This window comes from Staurois parvus, unplaced genomic scaffold (assembly GCF_062004578.1).
Source record: "Staurois parvus isolate SC_StPar_1 unplaced genomic scaffold, SC_StPar_1.0 ptg000014l, whole genome shotgun sequence".
Lineage (NCBI taxonomy): Eukaryota > Metazoa > Chordata > Amphibia > Anura > Ranidae > Staurois > Staurois parvus.
Window position 1 is genome coordinate 6154179 of NW_028317810.1, and position 18672 is coordinate 6172850.

The following is an 18672-nucleotide window of genomic DNA, read 5'->3' on the forward strand; positions in this document are numbered from 1 at the left end:
CTTGATACCACTAGCTTTGATTTGTTTAGACTCACTGGTATGAGTATGTGTATCGTGCAGGCAACCCACTCATTTATTTATTTATTTACTTAATCATTTGCATACTAGTTTATATGATATCATTTATTGCACATATATCAAACAGATGATATATAATAACCTGTTGGATTTTTTTATACATACATTCACCTAAAGTATACACCATAGTAGCTTACAAGAATCACATTTATTAATCATGAACTGGCCCCCTGTTTTAAAATTTTGAGGACCCTGCACTAAAGGGTTACATTTAGAAAAAATAAAGACAGCAGACTTTTGAAAAGTTCCTTTAATTAAACAAAAAAAAAAAACAACAATTTTTGACAAGTCCTTTAATTAAAATTTTTTTTAAAAAAAATGGTTCCATCAATGTAATCCATTGTTAATTACAGCATCCAGCATTTTCCCGATGATGCCGACTCGCTTAAAGTTGGAGTCACACAGGTGAACAATTATGCACAATTATCTCTGAAATGAGAAAAAAATTAAAAAACAATGCACAGAAAACAAAAATGGAAAACGTAAAAGTACAATTAACATAATATGCAACACCACAGGAAAATAAATCATGACATAAAAATGATCATTTTTATTAACAATAAATTAACAATAATAATAATAATAATGGCAATAATTATTTCATAGATAGGCTAATGTCCCAACTTTGGTTCAGCCCCTGTGCTATTCTAATGGCCAAATTTAGAATCCACTAGACTACTCGTTCCAGGAGACGTCTATGTACATTTCCCCCTCTAATAGGTCTAATAATTTTTTCAATACCATGAAATTGAAACCTGTCAAATCCTCTTTTGTTTAATTCACTAATATGTTTAGACGCTGAAGAAAACTGTTTTGCATTAGGATTTGAAACCTCACAGTAATGTTCACTTATACATGTCATAAACGGAAAGGTGGTACAGCCAATGGATTGCAGCGAACAACCTGTACATTGTAAGACATACCACATTGGTCTTATTACAGTTAATAAACAGTTTGATGGGAAATATTTCTCTGGTGACTGAGTATTTGATTTCCTTTGTCTTGACATGAACCCTACAATATTGGCAGGTATTCATATCACATTTAAAGGAATAAAAAGAGGAAAGTCAAAACCTAGTAGATCTATTATGGAACATAAATAGGCTAGGTGAAATTGTGATCCTAATGTAGGGGCCCTTCTGATAGAAAAATGGCAACATGCACTGAGGACTTCTCGTAGACTACTATCTGAAAAGAGAATAGATACATGTCTTTTATTTATATTAATTATGTTATCATATTCAATAGACTAGAAAATAACACAAAAAAAACATTTTTCTATAATTCTAAATTTCCTCTTATAGTTAGGATTGTCCTCATTTATACTTTGGGGAGTCATTTTTAACTGACTGTCATGTGAACAATTCAATGCAATCTGAAAGACTCTAGAAATCAAAACTCAGGATAATTCCTGTCCCTTAGTCTGTTTCTAATAATGTCATTTTCCACAAGGCCTTCTGAGTCAAAAATTATGTAAATTGTTTGATGGAAAATTTTTCTCTGGTGACTGAGGATTTGATTTCCTTTGTCTTGAGTGCTTGTTTTTATCTTATTTGGATTACAATCTACTTGGCTACTCATACAGGGCCAAGTAAAGGGCAAACAACATTAACTGCTACTAGAAGCAATCTTGTTTTCTTTTGTGGGTATCCTGCACCCTTAACCCTTTCTCAGTAGTTTATTGAGAAAAGAAAATAATAAAAGCACTAAAGTGACCAGTGCACAAATTCTCCTTGCACTCCGCCATAAGTCAAGGATTCTGCCTTGAGAGTTAAATGCCTGCATGCCACTTTGGGAGTCTTTCTACACTGCCCATAGAGGAGGAGTGCTACACTCAGAACATTATTCTGTTGAAAGTCACTTGATATGGAGATAAAATAAGAAATGGGCAGGACAGATAGGAAGATAGGAAAAAGGGCTTTCAACAGATTAACATTCATTTCAGGAGAAAAAAAAGAGCATGGCACTTTTCAGTAACATTTTCATTTCAGAATTGAACATTTGTAAGAGCAAATTCATGAGATATATAAAATATCAGTGACATAACTCACATACATTCAAAACTAATGTATCTGTTTTTTTACATGAGTTGCTGTGAAACCAGCAAAAGCAGCCTTAAGAAGTCCTGACTAGTCTCAATTAATTATTTGCAATATTAAAAAAAAAGGTTATACTGTGTGTACACAATTTTTATGTTTTTATTTTGCTTGTCAAGTGAGGAAATGCATATGGAAATTGTATACAAAACCTTAATTTCCATAATAAATAACTTTTGCACTTTTTAAAATTAACCTCATTCAAAAATGTTTTTTATTAACAATCCAACATTTTATTAAAACCTTTTTCAAAGTATATTTGTTGTTTGTAGCACTTGCTTAAATTGGAAAAAAGAATAAGCTGTATGTATAAAAAATATGTGGTACAATACAATAGTAATTTGTTGAACATTGATGCTGATAGGTGGAGCAAAGTGTAAGATGACTGTGGAACACTGAGCCTTGGGGTGACTAACATAGTAATGTTGCCCTGGTACCACATACAGAGCAAAGGTTGGTACTTAATAATACACAACGTCCCTCAGGGGCAGTTTGGATTTCAAGGAAATACATCAGGGAACATGTGATATGGCTGACTCTGGCCTCTAACCACTGTCGTACTACATAACACACAAGGGAACTTCAAAGAGTAATTAAGATATACAAGATTTAGGATTTCAAGACCTTTAAATGCAAAGAGTATTGCCACTTGAACACTGAGCCGTAAAGTATGAGACAACAGAGATAGCCACTTTTGCATTGGCCAAGCAGAGACAGTACTAACACATATCAAATAGTGAGTGCTAATCATACTATTCTCTGGCTAACCACACATTTTGGTAAAACTTAAATGCAAGCCTTTCATGTGTTGACCACAATTGAAACTTGTGGAAGCGACTATCTTATGAATGCAAAGTATCTGTTGAACAATTGAGGGGTACTGATAATGATACCTATTGTGCTTTCCTTTCATGAGTGAGTGATGGTGGCATATATAATGGGCCGCTTTTTGGTATACTGTATATATACAGACAGCTGTAAAGAATGAGCTGATGTCATTGTATTACAGGATAAGCTCACCTTTGGAAATATGTTACATGTTCCACCCATTTTTATGGTGGAACATGAAACATGTTACCACTCCTGTGGTGTCTCCCCGATTTGCTGCATCTACTGACAACATTCAGCAAGCATTGATAGAGTTCTGTCAATGGGAAACTACAAGTACCGACAGGCTTTGCAGCTGTCAGCTTGTAGCTCTCAATGAACTACCAGGGTACTTTTTAAGTCCTGTGGTAGTTCATCGATTCTTCCTGTCAGTGTGAAACCGCCTGCCCATATGAGGTACGAGAAGACAGATACACTGACAAGTCTGCAGTAGTCCTGCATGGCACCTGCAATCTGCTGTTGAGAGTGCAATGTTTTCCAGGATCCTAGTAAAAAAAATAATAATGCAATTTTTTTACCTACTTAAAATGTGCAATTATTGTTTTTTTTTTTAAAGGTGAACTTATCATTACCTTTTTTTTAAAGAAAAGTAACAAAAGGTATTTACACAAGCAGGAGGACAACTCAATAACAATATAAATATATCAATTAGCAATATAAAAAGTAAAACATGATGGTCTTCATAAACTGAAGCATGTCCTGAGTAAATTTGCATTGAATAAGTGCTGGTTTAATATAAATCATTTAGGCAATGGTGAAGTATAAATTAAAACCTCAATCCAAATAAAAAAAAAAACTTTAAAACTTGTAGTTTGAGTAGTTTGGCTAGATGCTCCCCCAGATGGAAAGTTTACAGTTTTCTGGGTTTTTTGGATCCGACCCACTGGTCCTGTGTTAATATAAGAAGACAGTGGTCTGGAGCCCAGAGAGTGTGCCATCTGCTGTTGCTGCTGCCACCGTTGGGGTTCTGTGCTACTGCCATTGCCAGAGTACTCGCTCAAAACCACCTGCCATCAGGAGCCTTCCACTATGTAGGGAACTATTGGGACTCATAGTCTGCCCTGTAGATGCCAAGCCTGGATTCCGCCGTAATGGACACTACCAAGAATGGACTTTTGCCTAGGGATGACAGAGAAAAATGTTTGTTTTGGACTTTGTAAAGCTTTTGAAACGTTGTCCTTTGCCTGGTCTGAAATTACTAAAAGAGGTGTAATACAAGTAACTGGCACCACACATAGTCTATAGCATGGGTCAGTCAAAGCACATGAGGACAGCAAGGTGGTTACCAAGGGTAACAGTGGTCTCACAAGCAGCCTGTTGTGAAGCGTGTACTTGTGATAGGTTAGATATCCTCTTGCAGTGAGAGAAATGTTGCCAGCACTCTCTCCATGAGCAGTCCATCTCCCATAGCAATGGGAGAAGATCTGCGCCATAGAGGGCCTTGGCCTGTGCATAGGTATAGAAAAACAAGAGTTAAGTGAGTGCACATCTGGAGTCTGCACTAGTTGCTCAGTGGGGCCCCATTCTGTTACTAGTAATGAGGTAACAGAGATACACTGGACAGGTGGAGAAGGCATAGACTAATTTTGTCCCTCCGAAATGCAACAGTCTACAGTGATGGTGTACAGTGATGCGTACAAGAGATTAAACTGGGTGTAATGCCTATGAAAAGTGTTGGCCTTGGACCGTTTGTTTCTTGGGTAATTTTTACAATAAAGCATTGTTGCCCAAGTGCCAGGGGCATGAGAGGTGACTGATGTTTCATTTCTCTAGGCCAAAGGAACAGAGTCACAAGATATTCTGCTGAGAGCAAAATAAAAACTTGTTTATGGAAATTGATTGTGTTTATGACATCTAGTAACCTCACATTAGGAGATATAAACCTGTTTAAAGATGTCTACTTGCTTGAGAAGTTAGAAGTCCTTAAGTCTGGGGTAGATGAGAAGATGTTTTGGGGTAGATAAGAAGCAAAAGTATGCCTTTTCAGATACCAAATATGGTGGTTGAACGTGACTCCTCTGAACACTGAACGTGTTATCCTCGAGGAACCCTTCTGCTAGCTCCTCCTATGGTAGGTGTGGACAGCTTCCAGAAAATTGGTTTAAAAGGCGGAGGTCCAGGCGAGACTAGGTAGGAGCCCCCCCTAAGTGGCCAGAGGACGCTCTGGCACTGGAGTGTTTGCCAAGGCTATATGGGCTCATCGACTGGTCACACCTACAGCTTTCCCGTGACCCCCTAGACAGTGTGGTTCTGATGGGAACTGTTCCTTCCAGCTTCTAACATAGCTTTGGTAATGTATTAATTCTATGCTGTGACGCTGTCAAATGATGTATCTATTTCATGCTGTAATGCTCACATTCTTATTGGTGTGTGTTATTATGCAGATTGTGATGACTATAAGATATATCCTCCTGTGTGTTGTGTGATAATACAAGTGGAGGTTTTGACAGTTCAAGAATATTGCAGTTGGATTCTGTTATTTCTTGGAGTGCCGGGTGAATGCTATGATGTGCCAGGGCAGGTGTTCATTTGGTAGATGGTCTTTTACATGCGTAGAATATATAATGTTTTAAATGCTGATTAAAAGGTACCTGCATGACTACATGTTGATTGTGTGCGTGTATATGACTTGTTTTTATTTATTGCACCCAGCATTTCTATTACACGGGGGAACAGTTATTGTTCAAGTGTACACGGTGTACGACCATCTCTAAAGTCAAAGGCCTTAAGGTCCAGTCTTCCCTGAAAGCAGCCTTAGCCTTGTCCCAGAACATTGGTGGATACAGCACAAGTAAACGTACCCCATGTAAATATACAGATTGTACATGGCGCAAACATCAAGTACAAAAACAGTGTAAAATACAAATAGTTATCAATAAAATAGTTTTTAGTCCATTGGTCCACATCATAATGGCAGTTCTAAGTCCATAAGAAGCACCTATGGGCAGCTCCACTGTGAGACTGGAATATATCTCTTTAAGAATGAAGGACACAAAGGGGCACCTCTAAGTGCAGTATTAAAAACAATTTAATATACCATAAGTGTTACACTCACATGTATATGGAAGTAAGAAGCATGATAAGATGTTATAGATGACTTAGGCTACAACCACTCGTTGGATGGTATATCTGCAGTGACATCAGAGACCAGATGGTGCCGAGAGGCTGGCCAATCAGGTGCGCTTCACAGAAGGCACCAGTTCCTAGGGTCGTGATGAAATGTGGAACCGTAAGTGACATCAAAAACCACCATGGACTGCACGACCAGAAGTGGAATCAAGGGAGGATGGATTAGTAGCCTTCGTAGCCCATGTGCAAGGGAGGTGAACCTAGACTTGGTTCCTAGCATAGCCCAGAAGAACCCGATAGGGGATAGACCTCCTGGCATCAGCCCACATTACGGTGCCTGGCTACATCACGTGGAGAGGTACCTAACCCCTGCTCCCTACAAACTTATTACACTAGCAGTATCATAAAATGATATGAGATTTATATAACTTATAAAAGAGTGCTGAGTTCAATTCAGAAACCATAATGTACAAAAATAGTGCTAACAAATTAATAAGTAAAATTCCAGTGTAAATGTGTAGCGTGAAAAATTAGTAAAATAAAGAACACAAATGTCATTCAACTTCATCCCAAAGTGCTCTGAAAAACTATGATTCTGATTGTCATTCAACTTCATCCCAAAGTGCTCTGAAAAACTATGATTCTCAGTCTTCAACCAAGTAAAAAGCAGCATCAGGTAATTGATAGGCAGATGGCACCTTTTTTCCACCACCAGAGAACTCCCCAACAGAAATAAACTCACCAGACTGATGTGACCAGTTAACTAAAGGTGGTCAAAAATGCTTATATTCACTTCACTTTTAGTATCTCTGGACACAGGTTCTGGGGCACATCAGTGCAAGTACAAAAAAATCAAGCAGAACAGATCATAGGGTAGCACCATTTATTAGGATTAGCATCAAGTAAAAAGCATAAAAACACTGACAGCAGCAGAGCTTCACCCAGCATGGAGGATATAATAAAATAGTTTTACATATGGAAAAGTTCACCACTCAGTCAAGCTCTCTATGCTATTCATATTTATCTTGTTATATTTAGCTAGCATTCTGATTTAAGATCCAATTCAAAAGTATGAAAATCTCAAGGGTATATTGCAAAAGGAAAATATGAAACTGAAGCCAGTAGATCAAGTTCTGTTCAACTGAAGTGACCACACATGGATCAGAATGTGTCCTTTCCCTGCAGAACCAGCCAAATTTCGATCCATCTGGCTATGAAAGAGAGTGAATTAGATTTATTTTGCTTTTATTTTGTCACCTGTTTTACACTCTGATGTATTTTACTCCTCTGTATTGTATAATATAATATTATAATATAACGCCAGTCCTGTTTTTTATGCTTTTTAATCTAAGGCTTAAAGTGGATCTTCACCCACTTTTTAAAGGATTGCTAATATGAATTATCATGCAATGTTGTTTTATGTTTGGATATTGGCAATTTTTTTGCATGAATACCTTTTATTTATTGCCACAGTTTCCACATTCTGCATCTAGGCAATTGATATCATACTGTATGTGTATTCCTGATGTCTCCTGGGATATCAGCACCATCAATCCCAGGAGTCATCGGGAATCCTCAAGTTGTTAAATCGCAGTATTCTGCACAAAATTCCAGGATTCATGTGCCCATAGTTGGAATGGCCACTGGCAGATTTTGCTAAGGAGTCATTCTACTCTACTCTATTTGGCAAGTAAACACTCCTTTTTAATGTATAAAAATATCCAAATCAGATGCAGCATTGCTTAACAATACCAGAATCTATTTATTAATAATTGTACTAGGAGACTTTAGCTTCTCTTTAAGGCCATTATACATGGCTCAATTTTCTCTTGTTCAGCTTGCAATTTTGATGGAGGAGTCTCCTTTGCCAACTTTTGTGGTACCCACAGCTGCCTGAGTGCAGTGGTACTGCCAAACAGTGACTGTAACTGATAGGATCTTGTTTGACTGATAATTTGTCTTCCAGCTCAGTTGATTTTTAATTTTTTTTTTTTTTGTCAAGCCAAGTGGTGGTTGTAGGGCCATCCAAAACTCCAATTTCAGCTGGATTTGCCTGAAGTTTGAACAATCTATGGTGGCCTTTACTTCAGTCATGTGTGCTTGAATACTGTTTACCAATTATTATGGAAATGATAGGCTTGGAAGAGTAAAGGTTCAGACACAGTAAAAGTAAATGAGCTTACACTGAAGGACGAGCTGCATATATGGCAGTGTTGCAATGAAAGAAAGAATTGTAAATTAAGACAAGAGCAATGCTTACATTTCATCTCTCCCTCTTTTTAATATAATATCATTTTATAGAGCATTATAGGTGGACTTAAAAAAATGAGATAGCATTTTTCAAGAATGTTTGCAACTGAGAAATGTGCCCTAGTGTACCTTAAAAGTGTCATAAATTAAGACAAGAACAATGCATACATTGTTCGACCCCCCTCTGAAGACGTGCTGGAGCATGATACGCGTCAGGAGGAGCCACAACACGCCGTGACGTCACGTCGCCGGAGCAACGTGGAGCTCCGGCGGCCATTATTTACTACCAGCTGGTCAGTCCTCTTACAGACTACTGTCTGCAACGTTTTACACATTTTATATGATGCACCTTTCTGAATAAAAGTCTTTGTTTAACCTACTACACTATGGGAGTGTCCTTGTTGCCCCCTGGGGGAGTGTTCTAGCCTGCAGACCCACTACTAGGACGGATCACCACCTACCACCCAGGCCATTCGGAGTGACAGCACCCACTAGGACCATACAGGTGTTCTTAGTGAGAAGGACAGCTCATCTGGGTTCCGATAGAAGGAAGACCTCCTACCACCTGGCATCAGGATAATTACATACAAGGCGCATTTAATATGCGCGTCCCGTGAGTGCGCATTTCATTATCACCTTTATCCGGACAACGAAGTCACCTCAATTATCCATATTTACTTATATCTATGTGACTACTTCTTATCCTTTATTTGAATTTAATTTGATTTATTTTATTGTATTTTATCCATTCACTTTATTGGTTACGAGCGCTGCACTTGTCACATACATTGTCTCTTCCATAGGTTATTGGTACCTAATTCTGTGCGTAGCAGCTTGTTTATTTATACTAAGGCGCTTTCTACTACTCTTTGTACAATGCATACATTCAATCCCCTCCTCTTTTGTATCATATCATTTTCTATTGTGGTCTATACAGGTGGTTTTTAAAATTGAGTTAACATCTCTATATGAAACTATACTGAAATTTTAGACTATTGGGATGAAACCAGGCACCCCATAAATGCAAAGAGCTAGTAATATGAGATTCATATCTGACAGGGATTCTACTATAAATTGTTGGTAATGAGTAATCAGTGACAGAGTTGCGTAGTTAATTAGGTAGAAAAAGGTCTGTAAAAAAATTGTGAAATTCAGTAAAAACAAAGTGGAGTCAGAAAACTCTGGTTAGCACGTAATTGGCTTCAGTAATGAGTATGTCAGTCATTACTGAAGCCCATCTTCTTTTATCAAGCACACTAGCTCCTGTGAAGAGGCGTGCTTGCTAAGCGCCCACTGCCAGCTGTCAGTAGCAAAGTCACAGTGGTTAGTGACTTTTTCTATTGCATAAGAAGATTTTTTAGTTGTAGAAGTCACACATGGAGGGGAAACCTGCCATATGCCTGCATAACTTTTGTCAGCAGTCTGTTCATCACAATTTATTACTGAATATGGTAAAAACAGCCATAATTCAGAAAGACAGAAAAACATGGTCAGGTGGTTGCAGTGGAAAAGTGAAAAAAAAGTAATCATTAGAAAGAAGCGAATAATCAAAAATCCACTCTACTGATGATTTGCCCCACTGGTTTTTGTAATCCACTTAATTGAGTTCAAAGTCAAAACTTTCTGCCAGGCCTTTTTGCTGCTGCTTGTGTCCCCACTGGGGAGATTAACCCTTGGTGACTATTGTGTCTAGTATTGAAAGTGATGGGAAATCTAAAATGTTAGAATTGTCACAGGGACAGGTGGTGCGAGGATATTATAATGGGAAACCTGTTCCAGTGACAGATGTTCAAAAGAGAATTTCTCCTTCCTTTGGAGGGAATGCCTTCCACTTTCTGTTGTGTCTCTGTACCGAGAAGTTTATCCTATTTTTAATTTATTTATTACAGGTACTTATATAGCACCATCAATTTACGCAGCGCTTTACATTTATATTGTACATTCACATCAGTCCCTAACCCTCAAGGGGCATACAGTCTAAAGTCCCTAACTTACATTCATACATACACATACTAGGGCCAGTTTAGACAGAAGCCTTTTCACCTATAAGCATGTCTTTGGAGTGTGGCAGGGAACCAGAGTACCTGGAGGAAACCCACGCAGGTACAGGGAGAACATGCAAACTCCAGGCAGGTGGTGCAGTGGTTGGGATTTGAGGAGAAAGCATTCCTGATGAAAAGAACTGAAGTGAGTCTTAACCCTTTCCTTCTTCAAACAAAACTAAACATTTTTTTTTCTACAAAAAGCTTTCTCCCCCAAAACAAATAAGCATTTCACACTTGTCATACCTGCTGGTAACCAGTATCACCTTAGCAAATGAACTATTAGGGTTTAGACCAATTGGTATGCTGATATTAACTCAGCACCAATTATAGACCTTAAGAAGTGTGCTCAAAAAAGGAACAGGCCCCAGTGCCCATCAAAGAGGAACTTGGGTTATGGGTTATGAACTGGGTTAGTGCCCAAACCCTACCATGGTGAAGAGGTTAGTGATCCAAATTACCTCTTTAACATGTTGAAAAAAGAGTAGAAAAACTTTCCTACACTCAGAAATCAGGCAAGTGGAATAAGTCTGCAAAATCACTAGCAGTACCTTCTTTGATAGATATAGTGGTGTACACTAGCCTGATACCTGTTAGCATAAGACTAGTGTTTTTGAATGAGGTGCCCCTTTGTTTTAGGGAATACATTGATTGTTGAGGTCGAAACAGCTGATATTAGCCAGGTGAAAAGTTTTGAGGATACCAGGCTATGTACCAGGTGTGCTAAGCTAGCTTTTTCCTATTGTTCAACTAGAAAAAAAGGAAAAGATTTAAATGAGTCTGTACTCAGAGTGTCTCCAAAATCAGAACATGTTCAAATTTAAGTATATATTGCTCACTGAGCTGGCGCTACCAGTGTTGGAGAATATTTACATCTGTGAGAGCTAAACAGCAGAAAAGGTCCCAACTTTCATACTGAGACCAGGAAGCAGCTGGTTTGGGGATTTTCTAGGTTACAGTTAGGACAGCTATGGAGGGTGGACTAGTGCACTCTGAGTGAAATAGAATGATTGTGTGATGGTCTGCCCGGCACCCCGCCTGGATGCTTCTGTCAGAGAACTGCTTCCTCACCGCTGAGACACAAGGTATTATAGCTAGGCATTGCACCCAAGCACTAGACAACACTAGCTTAGATGCAACAGGGGACTCTATTGAACATAAATACAGGTTTTTATACACTTCTGAAATAGGGGCAGGCCCCACATGAACAGTAACAACAAATATTGCACATTGGAATAAACATCCCACAATGATTAGATAACGAGGTCAACTTGACACAAGACTAATCCCATCATGTAGAAACCTCCAGGATAACTAGCCAACAGACTCAATTAACTCAAGTAACAATGGGAGAGAGACACAACAGTAGACGCATCACACCTTAATAAGCAGGAAACCTCAGCATCAGGTTGTTTTGAGATTATTCCATTAACATTTGCTTAGAGTCTCTGAGTCTAGGAGGGGGTTTGAAGCAGTCAATGCTGGTTTGGGCACAGAGACCCCAAATCTGTATCCAGTTCTCAGAGTCTGTGTGTTTTGGGGAGATATGGACTTGAATTTGAAGTAAAACTACTCCAAAGGTCCATCCAGGCACACAGCTCCCACAGAATAGATCCCCCACAGATGCCAGGGCTCATGGTCAGTAACCAAGAGGCTATCCTGAAGTCCCCTCCAAAAGCCCCTGCCCTAGTTGGGTCTGTCACAGTTTGTTTTAAAGGCTAGTTTGTTTTAAAGGCTCATATATTTTTGTTTTAATGTTACTTGCATGAATGCTAATTAATGTGTAAATAGAATATTTACAGGCAAGAATTAATTACCTCTCAAAGAGATCACAGTACACATCCTTACAATGCCTTCCTCTGCTTTTCACTCCAGACAGCTCCAACGCTTTATTCAGGCATTCACCTGGGATCTTTATTCACTTCTTGATCTAAAGATGGCCATACACTACTAGAATTTTGTTAAAAATGTTTGTTTGTAAAATGTTCATTCAAATTCCTAATGGTTAGTGGGGGTCAACCTGATATTCGTTTTGAACCATAGGTTTTTTTTTAACAAAAGATTTTCTAACAGTGAATGTGGTTTTCGTTCAGAAAATTCCATTAGTAACAAAATTGAATGTAAAAATCAAAACACAATTTTTACTTACTTTTGAATGATATTTGTCAATTCTCTGTTAACATTATTGAATGTAATGATGAGATTTCTCATTTGAACTTTCATTTGCAAATCTACAGCTAGCTTAATTTATTTGGTTCAGCCCGCTAAATAGCATGGATGGAGAAATTACCACTGCCAGCACACTAAACAGCACGGATTCAGGATTCACCACTGCCAGCTTCTTAACAGAGGTAGCCACAACATCTACTGCTGCCTAATTACCCAAACATTGACTGCATCTAAAAAGATGTAATCATTGTTTGGACAATAATTTTCCACCTGGTTAAGTCAATTTTTATATTGAGTTTTGCCAAGCCAGGTGCTTGCAGGGCCTCCCACAGCAAGAACCGCATCCGATTCAGCAGACTGTGTTAGAAATGAGTATGTGTCTCAGTTAAATTGACCTCCTACTGCTACCTCTCACCTTCTGAACTTTCATAATATTACCATGTCACCCCACTGAATATTCATAGGGGGTGAAAAACAGAGAAAATGCTTTACTCCTGCCTACAGCTGAACAATTACATAATTCTTTATGTTCATCTAAGTCCTAGACAGACTACTTTGTAATTTTTTATATTACTGATAAATCTGCTGTAAATAAAATCAATATTACACACAAACAATTAAATATAACCTACCGATTGTAAAGAAAGTACCTTGAGGTGCCTATAGTATGAGGGGCGGTCAAGTTAATTTTACAGGTATAAAAAGGGATGTAGCGGTACTACACATGTAGCAAGTGACAAGTGTGTCCTATTACTGATAGGTGGCTCACAAGTTGTGGACCAGTCCAGGGACCATTAATCAAGATGGCAGACAACATTTTATGTCCATGCATGGAACAACATGTGGTGATGAAGTTTCTTGTGAACGAAGATGTAAACCCCATGGATTTCTATAGAAGACTGTAAACACAGTGCAGTAATGAGATGCTCAGCCGCAGTAACGCATTTGAATGGTGTAAATGTTTCAAAGAAGGCCGTATGTCTGTAAGTGATGATCGCGGCTATGGTGGTTCCCAACCCACAGCAGTCATTCCTGTGAACATTCAGTGTGTGGAATGCCTGATCCTGGATAATCGACACAGAATCTGTTGTGAAATTACACAAGAGATTAATCTTTCTGTGAGAATGGTGAACACAATCATTCTCAAAGTGAATCAGGCTATCCTAGGATGGCTCAGGCATACTGACAAATCTTTCTGTGCCAAACCTTTCCAGGCATTAGTTAAATTCTGGGATAAATGTAGCAGGGGAGTATGTAGAATTTCAATCCTTGAAACATGTTCTTTTACTATACAGTATAAACTCAAAAGTCTGGGTTTGACTTGAAAGTCCCTCACATATACACCCTTTATTTTCTTTGTGTGCAGATAACCCCAATTAGTAGGTAACATGTGAGTAACATTGAGCAGTCCTGTTAAGTGCTTGTGAGACAGTGAATTTTATCTTAATTGTGCTCTTTTATCTCCTAATGTTTATTAGATTATGCATGAACTCTGCAAATGTATCTTTTTCCATTGTTAATCATTGGTAATCATCTTATATGTCATGGAACTGAACAGTGCTAAAGCAGATGGGCAAATAATATTTAAATCTGAAAGCCTGGACATTGTCCATATGCCTGGGAAGCCTATTATGCACCCTTTCTGCTCATATTCTGCTCATAAGATTAAATAACTAAATATTTTCTAAAATATGCTAGTGTAGGTTTTATTAGTATATCTTCCTTCTTTTTGTTCCTAATTAGATATAAAAACCAAAAAAGTGTGTAGTATATAGTATATTTTACATTTAAAGTAAATGATACTTTTACCATAATGAGTATTTAGTGCAACCAATGTTGTATGCTCAAATAATTTTTAGCAAAAAAAAAAAGGAATTAATATTAACATGTTATTGGAAATAGTAGAGTGAGTATAGAAAGGTGTGGGCATTTTAGTAATTGGAAGGATGTGAGCCACTGATATATAAATTTCTGTCGCAGAGTAGAGAACCATTGACCACCTCCTGCCTGGCCACTGCATCCCCCCACTTACCTTCTTTGTGGCAATGACCCAAGTACAAGGCCATTGACACCAAGACAGTAAGTGGGGGATGAACAACAAATTTTGAGTTGTCCCTAGATCAAGAGGTGGGGATAAATCTTTCTCTGGGAGCAAATGTTCTAGTGGCAATTGCCTAAGATGGGAATTCCCCTCACAACCTTTTATGTCTCCAAGAATGGAAGTGATGGGAAATCTTCCCAGTGGGAAAGAGACAGCAAAAAATAGTCTGATAGGGATTTTAACCCTTTCCTACTCTATCCAAAACTAAAAAAAGTTATAAAAAGTTATCAACAATAAGTTTACTTTACTATGTCCCACGTTATAAAAAAAAGCATGTAAAAATGTTTTCTAATATGAGGCTATAGATGAAGCAAAGTAACCACTGGATTGTTTTAGTTTAATAAATTACTGAATGAAGGGGAGCAGGGGAGAATTTGTCTTCTTTCTTGTGCCTGTTGCTGTTAGCAGGTTTTGCTATGTCGTAGTGATGGACACAATCCATTGATGACCTCTGAATCTGCCACAAAATCAAGTTGTCTAATTGCACTGCCTGACAGCAGGTACAATCCTTTTCCTGGGCATATTCTATGTGGCCTGTGACTGGGCCGCTCTCTGGAAAGAGATTTTGACTTGACTTTAACTTGGGTAAGTATCACCAACCTAAAATTCAAAAGGGAAATGTAAAGGTACACAACTGAATAGAGGTCATGCAGAAGCTTTAATGAAGTCCCCTGTGTGCTCTGTGTGACCCGACATGTGGGATACCGGCTGGCATGGTAGAGGCAGTAAATTTACAAAATCCTGTTACTTGCAGACTTCTCTTATGTTAAATTTTCAAGATTTTATTAATTTATACAGCCTTACATAACCTGATAAAAATGGTAATTTCTGGTTCTGAGCCTCACATATACAACATATACAGTTGCAAGAAAAAGTATGTGAACCCCTTGGGATTACGTGGAGTTTTGCATGAATTGGGCATAAAATGTGCTCTGAACGTCATCTAAGTCACAACAATAGAAGAACACAGTCTGCTGAACATAATACTACACAAGCATTAGATGTTGCCATGGTTTAATTGCACATAACATGTAAACATTCACAGTGCAGGGAGGAAAAAGTATGTGAGGCCCTAGCTTAATGACTTCTCCCAGAGCTAATTGGAGCCAGGAGTGAGCCAACCTTGACTCCAATCAGTGTGATGATATTGAATGTGTTGCTGACAGCTGTCCTGCCCTTACAAAAACACACACCTGTTTTGGGTTTACTGGTTTCAAGAAGCACTGTCTGATGTGAACCATGCCTCGCAGAAAAGAGCTCTCAGAAGACCTACGATCAAGAATTGTTGACTTGCATGAAGCTGGAAAGGGTTACAAAAGTATCTCCAAAAGCCTTGATGTTCATGTGTCCACGGTAAGACAGACTGTCTACAAATGGAGAAAGTTTAGCACTGTTGCTACTCTCCCTAGGCGTAGTCATCCTGTAAAAATGACTGCAAGAGCACAGCGCAGAATGCTGCATGAGGTAAAGAAGAATCCCAGAGTGTCAGCTAAAGACCTACAGAAATCTCTGGCACATGCTAACATTTTTGTTGACACATCTACAGTAAGGAAAACATTAAACAAGAACGGAGTACAAGGGAGGACACCACGGAGGAAGCCATTGCTGTCCAAAAAGAATATTGCAGCACGTTTGAAGTTTGCAAAAGAGCACCTGAATGTTCCACAGCACTACTGGCAAAATATACTGTGGACAGATGAAACCAAGATTGAGTTGTTTGGGAAGAACACACAACACTATGTGTGGAGAAAAAAAGGCACAGCACACCAACATCAAAACCTCATCCCCACTGTAAAACATGGCGGAGGGAGCATCATGGTTTGGGGCTGCTTTGCTGCCTCAGGGCCTGGACGGATTGTTGTCATTGATGGGAAAATGAATTCCAGAGTTTATCAAGACATTTTGCAGGAAAACGTACGACCATCTGTCCGCCAACTGAAGCTCCACAGGGGATGGGTGATGCAACAGAACAATGACCCAAAGCATACAAGTAATTCAACAAAACAATGGCTGCAACAGCACAGAATATGCCTTCTGGAGTGGCCCAGTCAGAGTCCTGACCTCAACCCGATTGAAATGCTGTGGCATGACCTTAAGAGAGCGATTCACACCAGACATCCCAAGAATATTGCTACACTGAAACAGTTTTGTGAAGAGGAGTGGTCCAAAATTACTCCAGATCATTGTGCAGGTCTGATCTGCAACTACAGGAAACGTTTGGTTGAGGTTATTGCTGCCAAAGGAGGGTCAACCAGTTATTAAGTCCAAAGGTTCACATACTTTTTCCTCCCTGCACTGTGAATGTTTACATGTTATGTGCAATTAAACCATGGCAACATCTAATGTTTGTGTAGTATTATGTTCAGCAGACTGTGTTCTTCTATTGTTGTGACTTAGCTGACGTTCAGAGCACATTTTATGCCCAAATCATGCAAAACGCCACGTAATCCCAAGGGGTTCACATACTTTTTCTTGCAACTGTAAATGCCATGTCTAAAAGAACATTCTGTATTATTTAATGTACCAAACTTTCTCTTTCATAAACCACACTAAATATGTTAAAGGGAGAATTGACTTGAAATGGCCAAGAAAAGCTGTCTTGGTCATAAAGCGTTTGACACAAACTTAATCCCTAAACTCTCTGTTTCTGGACTCATCTGCATGCTGCGTCCATGACATTATCAGTTTTAAAGTTATTTTTCAGACACATTGGCACAGGCATTATAGCTGCAAATTGGAACATCTTCAGAGTCTATGAAAACAACAATGATTTCTGACAGCTCACCACTGCAAGGAAAAAAACATGGGCAGAGGGTTAGAGAAGTCTACAAAGTGAAAAAGAAGAAAAGTGTCACCAGCACTGTATCGTAAATCACATAAAAGTCTCTGAATCTGGAAATGAAAAAAAAAAACAACAGCAATTAAACTCTTTCAAGTGTGCCCATAGACATTAGAGGATTGTTGCATAATCAATCTGATTATAGGAACAATAAGACATTAACAACACCATTGCTTGACCAATCACATAAACATCAGCAAATCAGATAGATTGGATTTTCTTGGCTGATTGATGATTTTTTATGTAATTAGGCTAGTACCATTAATGTGTGTTCAATGACTGAACATATGTGCTTGGACAGTACAATCTGCCAGTTGGGTTGTGCATGAGCAGTCTGACCAATATATGTTTTTGTTTAGCTTAAAGGGAACCTGTCAAATTAAAAATACCCCTCAACCCAGTTATACTCACCTTCACCATGGTCCCCTGCCACTCCTTAAAGTGTACCTAAGGTCAAAACATTTTTACCTTAAAGTGTTATTAAACCCACAACAGTAAAATCAGTCTGTATATGGGCAGCACAGTGGCTAAATGGTTAGCACTTCCGCCTGACAGTGCTAGGGTTTCTGGTTTGAATACCACCCAAGGCACCACCTGCCTGGAGCTTGCATGTTCTCCCTGTGCCTGCGTGAGTTTCCTCCTACACTCCAAATACATGCTGGTAAGTTAATTTACTCCTTTAAATTGGCCCTAGTATGTATATGTATGAATGTGAATTAGGGACCTAAAATTGTACACCCCTTGAGGGTTAGAGACTGATGTAACTGTACAATATATGTATGTAAGGCAATGTGTGAACCGATGGCACTATAGAAGTACCTGAAACTGAAAACGGTTTCAATTCATTTTTTTTACATTCAAAGCAAACTCACCCATCTATGTCTTCATGCTTTAATTTGTTTAGCAATCACTTTGAAAAACACACCCTAGCATTTGTAGCCACTGCCATCTTGAGTAAGGGCAGATGATTCATGTAGCATTTACTTCCTGGAATCCATCTGCCCTTAGCTCTAACCTGCAGGCAGGAGTGTGTGCTAGCTGAGAAAGCCCCTCTACCCTTCCTCCAGATGAAAGAAAAACATGTGAATAAATACTCATAGAATGTATGACAACCAGGAAGCAACTGAAGAAAAAAGTAAA

General features: G+C 38.7%; 1 long non-coding RNA gene across 1 annotated transcript in view; it reads right to left on the reverse strand.

The window, feature by feature from the left end:
- Positions 1 to 310: 310 nt before the first annotated feature.
- The window catches only part of LOC149473506 (uncharacterized), a 40076-nt gene continuing 21714 nt past the window's right edge, over positions 311 to 18672 (reverse strand). The window contains exon 2 of the long non-coding RNA XR_016312762.1: positions 311 to 507. This is a non-coding gene — a long non-coding RNA (uncharacterized LOC149473506). The remainder of the gene's footprint in view (positions 508 to 18672) is intronic.